Below are 13509 nucleotides of genomic sequence, written 5' to 3'. Positions count from 1 at the left end.
AAGGAGGGAAGTCGGGGGAGAGGGGCATGATTTGGTTTAGATTAGAATAAAGTGATCAGATAGGTCATTGCTATTATTCTGAGTGTTTTGAGGGAGTGGAAACCTGGACAGGACAGCCCATTCCTCATTGACAGGATGGGAAAAAGAACGGGTTTCTGGTTTTGACAGGTATGTACTAAATTCATCCTTTTCCAACAAGGTGCAAAGAAAAACAAGAGACTTGTTTTATTTTTTGCAAATATTTCACATTGCCAAGGTGACCGGAGTAACATCCCAGCCACAGAACTAGTGCAAACCACAGGTAGCCAAGGGAAACCAACGCAGCTCAAAAGGTAGATTCCAAAGTGAAACTAAAAATTTGAAAATTACACTAGATGGGGAGAAGGCTGCATCACAGATAAAAAAGAATGTCATTTTCTTTAAAAAGTGTTTAACTGCAAATGAAACACAAGTTTTTTTATAGGATCCATATTCCTATAGGGCCAGTCCTTCCACTACAAACCCACAAATGAAACAGGTGAAAAAATGGGGGGGAAGAAAGAGAAACTGCCTGGTACAATTTTTTTTTTTTTAAATAAATTTATTTATTTATTTATTTTGGCTGTGTTGGGTCTTCGTTTCTGTGCAAGGGCTTTCTCTAGTTGTGGCAAGCGGGGACCACTCTTCATTGCGGTGCACAGGCCTCTCATTATCGCGGCCTCTTGTTGAGGAGCACAGGCTCCATGTGCGCAGGCTCAGTAGTTGTGGCTCACGGGCCTAGTTGCTCCACGGCATGTGGGATCTCCCCAGACGAGGGCTCGAACCCGTGTCCCCTGCATTGGCAGGCAGATTCTCAACCACTGCGCCACCAGGGAAGCCCTGGCCTGGTACAATTTAATTGAGTTTCCTGGAGGGACAAGCTGAAACCAACCAACTTTTCCAGACTCTGGGAAGGAATTTGAATCTCACATGCCCAGTGGGGGGAAAAATAAAAAGAGGGAGCAAGTCTTCGTCCACATTTTAAGATCCCTGGGGTTTGGGCTTCCCTGGTGGCACGTTGGTTAAGAATCCACCTGCCAATGCAGGGGACATGGGTTCAAGCCCTGGTCCAGGAAGATCCCACATGCCGTGGAGCAACTAAGCCCGTGTACCACAACTACTGAGCCTGCGTGCTGCAACTACTGAAACCCACGTGCCTAGAGCCCATGCTCCGCAACAAGAGAAGACACCACAATGAGAAGCCCGCGCACTGCAACGAAGAGTAGCCCCTGCTCGCCACAACTAGAGAAAGGCCACGCGCAGCAATGAAGACCCAGTGCAGCCAAACATAAAATAAATAAATTTATTAAAAAAAAAAAAATCCCTGTGGTTTCTCGAAAGCTTTGGAAGTTTCTTCAGGATGCCAGGAGCATTCAGAAATTTAAAAATCGGGAATTTTATGGTTCATCAAAAGTTCAGAATCCCTGGCCCAGAAAATAAATTTAGTTAGGATGTCCTTTAAAGGACAGGGATAGACAAAGAAAGAGGAAACCACCCAAGGCCAAAGCCCCCGGGACTCCCTGAGGACCAGAACCTCTCCCCACCCTTCTACTTTCCACCTCCACCCACCCTTTATGGCCCTTTGACGCAGCACAGCTGCCCTTCTGGGCGGCCAGGAAAGGCCCAACTGCTCGAGGCCCCGGAGAGTCATTTGTGGCATGGCAAAGTTTCTCAAAGGGATTTTCTGCCTGCTGATTTTGTGGTCAAAAGCACATTTGACTCTCATCACTGCAGTCCCTGACTTAGTGAGACCAGAGAAAGGCCAAACTTCTTAGCCATTAATGGTCAGGAAAACCAAGAAAAGCTACCTCCAGAGTGACCGTTTCCCACAGACAAACTGTCAGCTAGCCATACCTGGCGAACGCAGGCTGGCCAACAGACTGAACTAGAAAGTCTGGTGTGGATCTTGGGGGGAGGGAAGTTGGGGCTTCTAGAAAAACCTGGAATGCTGTATCTGAACTCACATCCATGACAGGACCAATTTGGTGGGGCCCAGGGTGCCTCAGTTCAAATGAGAAATTGAACTCATCTTGAAAGAGGCCTAAACATCCAACTTGTTAAAAACTTTAACTCTGAGTCTAGCCCTCCAAAAGTTCACCCCAGCTGTACCAGTAGCATCAAGAGGGAAAGGCCCCGTTCTGGACCTATATCCCCAAACCTTTGCTGAGACAGAGTAAGAAAGGCTGAAGTTAAATTACAATAACTGAGGGTCTCTTGCTGCTGTGTTTCACCACGTTTACACACATAACCAGTCATATGTTCAGCTAACAGTCACTGAAGCCTATCTTGGGAAAGATGCTGCGCTGGGTACCAGGAGATAGAAAAGTAAAGCCACCACCATTTCTGCCCCTCCCAGAGCTCACGATACAGTCAAAGAGGGAGTAGGCGGAGGTCTTGGAAAGAAAGGGCCTTCGGTGGAAACACGGAACCTGGATGCACAAAATCACTAAAAGATTCGCTCATAAATATTGGCTTTTAGGATGCAATAGACCATTTTTTAGAGGTTAGAGATTTTTCCATGCAAGTATTCCAGGATAAAGTAAGCCCAGCGCTGAAACCCTAAGAAGCTCATAATCTGTCAGAAATGTATCTCTTTCTTTCAGACATCAGATGTTTCAGACATCTGATCAAAAAGCCGTGAGGAGATGAGAGAGGGTTCAGCGTGAAGACTCTAGAAATGGACCCAAAAACCTTTGGTGACTTTCTTGAACAGCCCCAAGTCAGAATCACTTTCTGAGAAGTGACTTGGTCCCATTTCTGAATCCATAAAGTGATGACAAATGACCCCTGGCACCGCCTTCCTCTCTAGGATGTTGAAAGAATTAATGAGATAGTGTCTATAAAATGCTTTGAGCTCATTGGAAGATGTCAAGGAAGCAAAATAAGAAATACTGTTATCACTGAAGCTCTTCTAATCCAGCGAGCTTCAGTGGAGCTTAGAAATACCTCCATTCTCTCTTCAAATCTTTCTCTCCCTAACTTTTAAAGGTTGGTATGACTGATTCATCGAACATGACTGAAAGCAACCAACAAAGTGGAAAAGAAAAGCTTCATGCAAATCCCTCTGTGTTTCTGCACAGGGGGTTAAGCAGAGCAAAGAACACAACCTACTTCCTGTCCTCCCGATAGCTCAGGGCTCTGTCTGGTTATGTGGCTGTAACTTATCCTCACTCATACAAAAATTATTCATTTTCCACTCTGAGTCAGAACCTTCTGGTCTCCAAACCTACTGACAAAAATGCATCCACTCAAGTCATTTTATGTTTGGGATGTTTTTCCCTTAAGCATACATTTTATCTCCTTTGCTCCGTGTCCCTTCAGAAATTACACACTTCATTTGCATCTCAGTGATTTGTATATATTAGTATATTGCTCCATTAGAAACATGAATGTTTTTCCCCTTGTGCTGATGAGGTATACTGGATCCTCAATTAATTAAAAGCTCCTTGGTACTTCCCCTTGATCCTGATTTTTGGCTTGTCATCTGCATTTGTCTATTTTATTGTACTCTCAGAATAGCTTCTGTGTCTAGGGAGATGGAGGAGGATGCTGAGACTTGCTGGGAGTGCTTTTTGGAGATGATCCTGGTATCGATCCTAGGGTTATAGTGGGCACCTGGGAGAAGTGGGCTTGCCCTTTACATTATCTCTGTCCATGTTGCAAATTCACACATTTTACATGGGAGGTGAAGACTGCTCCAAGATGGTTTCACAACTTAAAGATGTGGGAAATACCCACATCCCATCGCAAACACTGACCAAATGAACTCTTCAACTGAGTCAACCGTTCAACAACAACAACAGCAAAAAAGACTAACGAGAAGCCAAACAGAAGGAAATATGCTCAAATATTTTACTAAAACACTTCAAAGGAATGAGCACGACATCCTTCCAGGCAAAGACATTGCCATTCTCACCTTCCGTGGAGCAGGGACTTCTAGTCTCTCTAGCAACGGTCGTGACCTCCATTAAACCACGCAGGTACTCTGCACCCTTCAGACCAGACCTAGAATCATACCAGCTCCATACAGTGAATAAGATGGCAATGGTAACTGATCTCATCCTGCTGTAGACCTTCAACAAAAAGAGAAAAATAGTGAGATTGCAGTTTGGCTGAGCCAATGGCCCTTACAACTCAGGGAGTTTCCTTTTTTCTTTTTGAATCCCCCTCTCCCCAGCACAAACCGTCTCAAGCTCAGACTGGTCCGTTCTCAGTTTGCCCATCATTTCTCAGCCCCAGAGAACATGCCTTTTAACCTTTTCGTCCTGCAAGAACAGGTACTCTGGAAAGCCTTGCCTGTCCAATCACCCCACAGAAGGCATCCCTTATTGGGCACTGAGCATACACGGTTCTCCTACTATGTTTGCCATTTCTTCAGTCAGTCACTCTATATTGAAATGCTTAGCAGACGCCAGGCATGGTGAGGTGTCGGGAACGCAAAGCTACGTACACACAGACGCTGTCTTTGAGTGGCCCACAGTCTGCTGGGGTAAACAGCTTGGTTCTTCAGTCTGAAAACTCCTGAGGGCAGAGGTCTCTGTGATTGTTTTTGTTTCCCTCCCAGCAGCTCGCATGCTCCCTGACTCAGGTAAGAAGCACTCAGTGAAGAAGGGTTGATTCAAATATGCAACCAAAAAATCCAGAAGAGACTTTCCCCAAAACTGATGCATGAAAATGCTTCATTTTCAACTCAAAGTTTCTAACAAATGCCAAGATGTAACCCTCAGAACAAGAGCAATACAGCTCAATTCCTTTAGGCGTTTTCTAATTACCATTTACCTGCTCTCTAATTTAGGAATTCTGGAGGGGATTGGAAGGGGCAGTGGGGTGGGGGGATGACAGGGCATTTGCATAACAAAATATGTTTACAGTAAGAGATTCCAGTCCCTCAAAATTAAAAAAGAAACCCAAACAAATTTGCAAGGATGAGGGGACAGTTTTTCACCTTCCTCTTACCTCTAGCAAACAGCTCAGTCATTCTGAATGTCTTTAGAGGGTCCCTTTCTTCCACTGGAGGGTACATTAGCTAATCACATCATTTATCGCTAACTAAAGACCCAAAAATCACAGAAGAGGGAAGTCGATCCCTGCCCCCAAGACTGTGGAACAAAAGCCATACATTTTCCTGAGGAGACAGCATGGCTCTGCAGCTCTGTCATTCCTTCAGGGACACTGGAATTCACCTCCAGGACAGTCCCAGACAAAGCGTGCCTGCCACAGCCAAGTGACCCACCCTGGATGCCTTTGTGTGCAAGCCCCGCCCTCTTCGCCCATTCCTGCCCCTCCCAAGCCCTTCCTGTACCTGCCACACCTCCCACCCAGAACAGCAGAGCACGGGGACCCAAGGCCATATATTTTGACCAGCGTTCCTTCCTTCCAAAGCAGATTTCCATCCGACAGTCTCATCAAGATAAAAAGAATCAGAAAATAAGAGGGGTTGGAGAAAAGGGAAGAGAGGGGATGGGTAGGATCATTTTAATTATGAATTGATAGCATAAAAGTCCTGTGGAGACTCAATATTTGTGAATCAGATTTGGTTCAGAGTAAAATTTGAAAAACATTTTTTTTTTAATGCATGGTCTGTGTTTTCCTAGAGTTCCTAGAGTGAGTTGGTCTCAGCTGCATTCAGCTTCCTGATATGAAACCCAAGACTTATTCTGTGACAACACATCCTGCTGGTCATGGGTTTCACTGTCTATTTCCAGGTAAAAGGAAAGAAAAAGAAGGTGGGGGGAGGAGAAGAAGAAGAAGAAAACGGCATCCATGATGTAATTATTTTCAAGTGGGGTTTTTACAAGCAGTTTAATATGAAAGCTCATACAAATTAGGAGAGCTTGTTTAGAGTCAGAAGGACCTGTATTTCAATCCAGCTCTGCAAATCACTAGCTGGATGACCAAGCAAACTACTTCGGTATTCTAAACATTAAGATGTGAGGATTAAATACATGTGATCACTGTGATTAAGTAGTGTATATACAATAGTGGAATGCATATAAGGGACTGAGGCAGAATGCCTGGCATTTAATTAGCCCTCAATATGTGGAAAGGAGAGAGAGTGAGAGGAGAGAAGGAGATGAAAAGACATATTAAGCTGTCTCTCTGTCTCCCCCCACTCCACCTCCATGTCTCTCTGTTTACAGCTCTCTCTTTACACACACACACACACACACACACACACACACACACACACACACACACAGCCCTAGATCTGAACCTAGACAGACGTCCCACATAATGACAGTTGAATAGATCTGGGCATTCCTGAATCCCAGTCCTTGGTTGATTCTGGAGGAAGAGGGTTATATCAGGACAAAGTTGAGAAAGAGAATTCAGCCCGGAGTGGACTCCCAGAGAATCAGAAATAATTGGACCTTCAGTCCACCCAGAATAATATAGGATGACTTCACAAACCAAGTCATTCCCTTTAACTCTCCTCTAGCCAAGGCAGAACCCAGGACTGGATGTCAAAGTGCTTTTAAAGGGGTTTGCCGAAGAGAGCAGAGAGCCCTTCTCAAATTTCTAATCAATGCAAAAGAGGGAAAGGAGGGACAGATGAGAGCACCAAACTCAAGGCAAGAGAGTCAGGGAAGACTTCGCAGAGACAATGACTCCAGAGATGAATTTTAAAGAAAGAGTAGGAGTACTTTATGCCAAAGCTGGGGCTGCAGGTGGGAGTCGTACTGAAAGTACAGAGTCAAGAGAAAGATCAGAATGAGAGCTCTAGATGCTTCCCAGGGCGGGGGAGGAGAATTTGAATCTCAAAGATGACACCAAAGAGGTAAGCAAGACCAGGCCAGCTTATGAAGTACCAGTTAAGGAGTTTGGATTATTTCCTGAAAGCTATAAGCCTTTAAGCAATGGAATGATACAATCAAATTTCAGTTTCAGAAACTACACTCTGATGACAGTGTCAAGAGATTGAAGGTGGGAAGTGGGAGGTGAGGGGTGAGATAAACTTGATCTGCAGGCATGAAAATGCCTCATTTTTACTCAGAAACAGTCACATGTGCCACGGCTTCATCCCCTGAATGAGAATAATACAGGTCAATGCCTTTAGGTGTTTTCCAACTATTCTTTACCTGCTTCCTAATTTAGGGATTTTTAAGCGGATAGGGATTAGCAAAATTGTTAACTGAATTCACGTTTGAAATCATGGAGACATTAAGAAAGACTCCTGCATGGAAAATGAGTGGAACATTGTGCCATTCACGAAGTAAGGATGAGAAGGAAAGAAGATCGGGAAGGAATGAAAGGGAGATGACTTGACCTTCTGAATTTGGGGTCCTGGGGTATCCGGAAGCACAGATACCCAGTGGGCAGTTATATATATTCATCTGGAACTCAGGAGAGGAATCTGAGCTAGAAACAGAGTCGGGACACGTCCGTTCCTGAGGAAAGCTCACCTGGGAAGTGTGTGCAGTGAGAAGACCAAGGTCAGAACCAGACCAACACCAACACATAAGCATGGTCTGTGCTTCCACAGTAGGAGCAGCCAGAGATGAGAAAGGTAAATAGTGTCAAATGCAAGAGGAGAGTCAAGCAGGTAACGGAAAAAGCCCAGGGGATTTAGTAACTTAGATGACCTCAAGGAAGTTAGTTCAGGGGCACAGTGTGGTCGGATAGCATTCTCCTTCTTTTTCACTGGGGCATTTGACTCACTGCTACTTCAACTTACAACTTTTCTGATGGTGTGAAAAGCAGATCAGGAGCTGCTTGGGCCCTATTGCAGAGTGTTTTGACTCAGCAGAGGTAAAAAGTCAACCACTATCTGCTCAGAAGGTCAGCGGTGGTAACCAGGCGACACATGAGGAGGCGTGGGCTAAAGGGCCTTCAGAAAAACTTTCTGATTATGGCCAGAAATACCCTTCTATTACCCTAGTATAGTTTAGCAAGGAAATAAAAATGTTCATTTTAGTTAGAATTCCTTAGAATTGCAAAGTTCCATCCAATGGTTGGGTTTTTTTTGTTTGTTTTTTTTTGCCGTACGCGGGCCTCTCACTGTTGTGGCCTCTCCCGTTGCAGAGCACAGGCTCCGGACGCGCAGGCTCAGCGGCCATGGCTCACGGGCCCAGCCGCTCTGCGACATGCGGGATCTTCCCGGACCGGGGCACGAACCCGTGTCCCCTGCATCGGCAGGCGGACTCTCAACCACTGCGCCACCAGGGAAGCCCCTAATAGTTGGGTTTTAATTATCTTTCTATTTACTGGGCTCTGCACATCCAAAACCAAGTGAGGATGTGTATGCTTATTCTTTGCCCAGGTGGGGTCTTTCAGAAGAATTCGGTGCTTCAGACCTGAAACCGCAGGGCGTCGCTGTCCTGAACACACGCGGGTACGGCACAGGCACCATGACTGGGGCCACCCCGGGGGTCCCCACGACTCCGAGCCCTAGTGGCAGGAGGATGGCCGCAGCGAGGTCGATGGCTTCACCAGGGGGTCCCGGGCAGCCCCATAGGTGCGGGCACGCAAGGTTGACGCGGTGCCACGAGGCAGCGGTCGTCACGGCCAAGGCCATCCGGGTGCAGGTGGATGGGACGCCCCGCCAGCTCGCAGCCTAACACGCTCTCAGCTTCCTGTGCAGCCCGGCCACCCTGCAGAGCGAAGCTGCCAGTGCCCGGGCAGCTGCGAAGGGATCCAGGCGAGCAGCCAGCACGCACAGCCACGACGCCCAGCTTTACAAGGTGTCGCCCAAGGAGGCCTCCGTGCCACTGGGCAAGGTGGTGGTCCCGGGTGACAGTGACCTAGAACATCTGCCAGGCCTATATCAAGAGGCTCCAGCAGGAGCCCAGAGGGGCGGGAGTCACATCCCTGATGTGCCTGAACTGGCCCCCAGGTGGTGCTTCCTGGAGACCACCACTGTCAGCTGCTTCTACACGATCGACCCAGGCCAGGAACCCCTCAACTATGTGACTGAGATCGCATGCAGTGAAATTTATATGCTGGACCCAGAGCTGCTGGGGCCATCGCCCGGCCTGACCTCCCACGTCCCCTCTCCCCATCTCACCTTGCTCCCGTGCCTCGGTCACTGCCAGGGACGCCGCACCTCTGCAGGGGAGATGCATGAGGCTGCCGAGAGGAAGGGCTTCTGTAAGATCCAGACGCTGCACGTGGGGACCACCAGTTCCTGCACCCCGTGGTCAGTACTGGCAGCGGGGAAAGGGTCTGCTATGTTCTGGACCACCGCCACCCCCCGCACCCCTCCTTGATGCTGTGGAGGAAGACGGGGAGACCTGTCTGCACCAGCTGGCGGCCCTGGACTACTGCACCACCTGCCACTACATCCTGGAGACGGGAACCTTCGTTATGAAGACAGAGTAGGAGGGCCACATGCCCCCGGCCGGCTGAGAAGTCTCAGGACGCCAAGCTGGCCGCCTACCTAGAAATGGGCAGTGTGACCTGATGATCCAGTCAGAGGACCAGGAGATGGCTGTGTAGCTGTGAGGCCAACACTCGGCAGTAGGGGGGACCAGCCGGATGATGACCACCCCCTCCTGGCCCGCCTTACTGCCAATGTGCCAGCTGGAGAGCTACAAGGGGACCCACTCCCCAGGAAAGGAGCCGCCAGACCTAGGGCTGGACTCGGGACCTAGAGGGTCTCACCTGTCCCCCTGAGGCCCCAGCGTGACCCACAGGCTCACAGGGGAACAGGAAACTGAAGGGGGCTATGGACTTCTGAATACGGAGAGTGTGTAAAAAGGAACAAATTTGTATATGGGATTTCTTGAGATTTCGTAATGAATAAAAAATTAACTGGATGGATTACTTATTGCCAACATAATGACAAATTAGATATGGGAACTAAGGTATATGTCAACTTCATTTTTTTTTAATTGACAAAGTAATTAGTTATGTATCAAATATAAAGGTCACAGAATAAATGTACTCATTTCTAGTCAGTATCAGGGATGTAGAGAATTAATTAGAAAAAGAGGTCAACCAACTCCCACACGTTAAAAGACACAGAGCTCATCTGTCACCTTTCCCAACATCCCCCATTCCAGCCATAATTATTACAACAGTGATGAGCTTGTAATTCCTCCATTTCGCTTTTTGACATTGTGATCTTATTGTTATTTCTTTTCCTCTGAGTTGTTTCAGCAAATGTTGGCAAGAGAGATTCTGTACCTAATTAAGACACAATCATCTTATTTCAATTTCATTGACAAAATGTGTTGGACAAGATTAGCTATCTCACGATTCGAAGTATTTAAAGGTGTGGCTGGTGTGACCCATGGTTCCATAGCTTTGCTACCTCATATATAAACACATCCTAAAAGACAATCTTAATCCCAGGAAAGAAACATTTCCAGCACCATCTAGGACAGCACTGTCCAAAAGAAATACAATGTGAGACTTACATGCAATTTAAAATTTTCTAATTTAGGAATAATAATACCTCTCTTAGCTGCCTCTGAAGTGGTCATCAATTAAACAGTGGTAATGAAATTGTCATTATATAAAGACTACCTATTATTATTACCAATTCAACTTAAGTCTCAACTGACATTTATTATCTATTGTGTTGCAAGCATTCTTAGGGACTTTTGTGTCCATCATCCTTCCCTTTATCCCAAACTATCCCCCAATCCAGCATAATATCTCCTCTCCCATAAACTCATCTACGTCAGCCTGGCGTTTTCCTCACCATCCCAAGAACTGCTTACCTTCACCAATGCTTTCCAAATGCTGGTACATTGGTGAGTACCAGGCTGTGAAAAAGTTTTCACAGGTCCAAGTCAAAATAATAATAGTAATAATAATAGTCACAGCCATGTAGATTTTCTTCATAAAGCCAAATCGGTTAAAATCTAAATAATTTCTGAGATTGTCCGTCCTTTTCTTTTTTTTTTTTTTTGGCTAAAGTGTCTCCTTTTTTTTAAACGAAAGGATGATGGTAGTGGTGGTGATTATGATGATGACAGACTTTTTTTGTTATTGTTTTTCTTAATGCCCTTTTTGGGCAAAAATGTTAAATGGCATTGTTTATCCCCACCATTTAAAAAACTATCATATTAGATCCATGAAGTCCACATTCCATGCCTCCACCCCTTCAGGTGACAGTGAGTTGAGGAGAGGGTCCTATCTTACTATTGTTTAGCCAGATTCCCTGCGGAAGACCCTTCATTGGCTACTCACTGTTGTTGGGTTAATATCAAAATCCTGAAAGCACTCATGCAAGCAGCTTCTTATCTGGTTTCTGTCTCCGTTGGCTGCTTCAGCCTTGCCGGTCACCCACCCTGCCCCACGTCCCCACCCAAGGTCTAGGTACGAAGACCTTTCTTTTTTTTCCATCAAAACTCAGAACTCCTTTCTCTTCAGAGCCTTCACGTACGTGCTCTCTGCCTGGAATACCCTCTCCTTGCCCACTCCCTTCATTCCTCCCCCTCCCCTGGGGCCAGCACTCACCATCCTTCAGGGCTGGCTGAAATGGCACACCACCACCTCCCAAGAACTCTCTGGGGTCCTCCCAAGAGATCTTTTTCCTACTTCACAGAACGGAGGTGTTGCCACCCACAGGAGAAGGTAAATGGATTTCCCAAAGGTAGAGCCAGAACTGGGTCCAAAACCTAGGTTTCCTGGTGACAAAATAGAGAGGTCTTGACAGAACCTCTATACCCCAATGAGGTCTTGATATTGGTGGAGTAGGGTGAGGTAGGGTGTAATGTGGGAAAATAAGGGGGGAGGGATTGAAACGGAAGGGCCCAAGACAGAGGGCTCCTGCCTCAACTCAAAACCCAGCCCCATCAGGAGACAAAGTCATTAACAATTCTGTGTTACCCTTGGTGGGTTAAATGTAAATCGGGATAAATCCTTTGTACCCTTAAAAACAAACAGAAGAGAAGCCTTTCTGAAAGTGACATATGTCTCTTCTTTATACATATTACAATGCCTGTAAAATGCCCATTTTTCTCATTCCCTTCCACCTCTGCTTGCTGTAGAAGAAGCCCCCTTGCACAGCAACAAGGCCAACAGGCTCTGGGACAGTTAGCTGCGGGTCCCCTTCCCGCCAGCTGACCTGGGCCGGCTCACCTTTGTGTGACACCAGCAACGCCATCTCTGGGAGCTCCTCAGCCACTCTGTCAGCAGGTCCTTTGTTCAGACCCACTGCCTCTCAGGAATGGAGGCATCCACGGAGCTGGGACACTCAGGGGCCCCAGGGGCACCCTCTGGGGAGGCTGCCTAAAGAACACCGTCCACCCTCCTGGCTGTTTACAGCACTTACCTAAAGACGCTTAAGAGCCATTTTTCACACTGGATGTTTTGTGAGGACTCCCCCCCAAGCAGTGTAAACTAAAGATCCCCAAACATGTTGCTTGGAGTTTGGAGCAATGTGGGTATTTGGTTCAGTAGTTCTGAGTCCTTTGCCACCAAAAAAGAAAAAAAAAAAAAAATGGACCCTTGTAGACCTTTCAGACACTTCCCTATAAGAAATTATATAACAAAGCCCAGCCTATAGAAGAAAATCCCAAACAAAACTCCTGTCCCAGCTGCTGTTCAATTCTCTAATGGGGCTCATTCTGGAATGACCCTCAGGAGGGAAGTTGCTCAAGCAAGTGACATGACTCATTGGTTTATGAAAGCTGGGACAAACAAAAGGAAGCAAGTTCCTGGAGAAACAATAGGAAACATGAATGGTTTGTCTTCTGGAGAGCATGAGAACGGGGCCTCTTCTTGGCAGTCAGGGGAATCCTGCTGGATGGCAGGACATTGTATTCCCCGACTGGGTCCTCTGCAAGCACTCGGCATGACATCACACACCCTCCATGTCCTGTTCTACCCGGGGAGCCCCCTGCATTTCTTGACCTTTCGTCCAGTGAACCGCATGATGGGAACCACGAGAATGAGAAGGGGGAGAGCCAAAGAGATACCACTCTGACTGGATTCCTTTTCATGTAACCAGGGTTAAAGCAGAGAGAAATCTAACGCCGAAATAGCATCAGTGGGTCCACCCATTCCTTTACCTGTGCCGTGACCATAAATGGCAACAAAATGGAGCAAGGATGAGAGGTTCATGGTTATCTTAGTGAACAGGAAAAAAAGGGGGGTGGAGGCTGTCAAAATAGGCCACTGGTTGAGTAATTACTCTACAGTATTTTTCTACTGGTAAAAATTGGGAATGTCAGCAGAGAATAAAGTACTTAGGACTTAGAGCTGGCCCTCCTTTGCCCACCTAGAAGAAGAGCCACATGGGGTGATAAACTCTTTGAACTGTGTCTAAGTACCAGTACTGTTTACTTTGAGGAAGGAAACTGTCAGTTCTGTTTCTTCACAAATAGCCAACCACAATGTGCCTGATGGATTTGGGACTAGTGAAAGAGGGACCCGTCAAGTGTAGGAAACAAGGTTTATCTCGGGATTAGATTTAGGAAGACAAAGGTCATCAGGAGATGGCTGGGCAGGCATTGTTTGCTGTGAAACTCCAAGCATGGAGCTGTTTTTCTTGAGGGTTCCCCTCACATTCTGGGTGGGGATAGGAGGCAAGACCCTAAA

The sequence above is a fragment of the Leucopleurus acutus genome, assembly GCF_964270905.1.
Source record: "Leucopleurus acutus genome assembly, chromosome: 1".
NCBI lineage: Eukaryota > Metazoa > Chordata > Mammalia > Artiodactyla > Delphinidae > Leucopleurus > Leucopleurus acutus.
The sequence above is the reverse complement of the archived record's forward strand: the minus strand, read 5'-3'. Positions refer to the sequence as shown.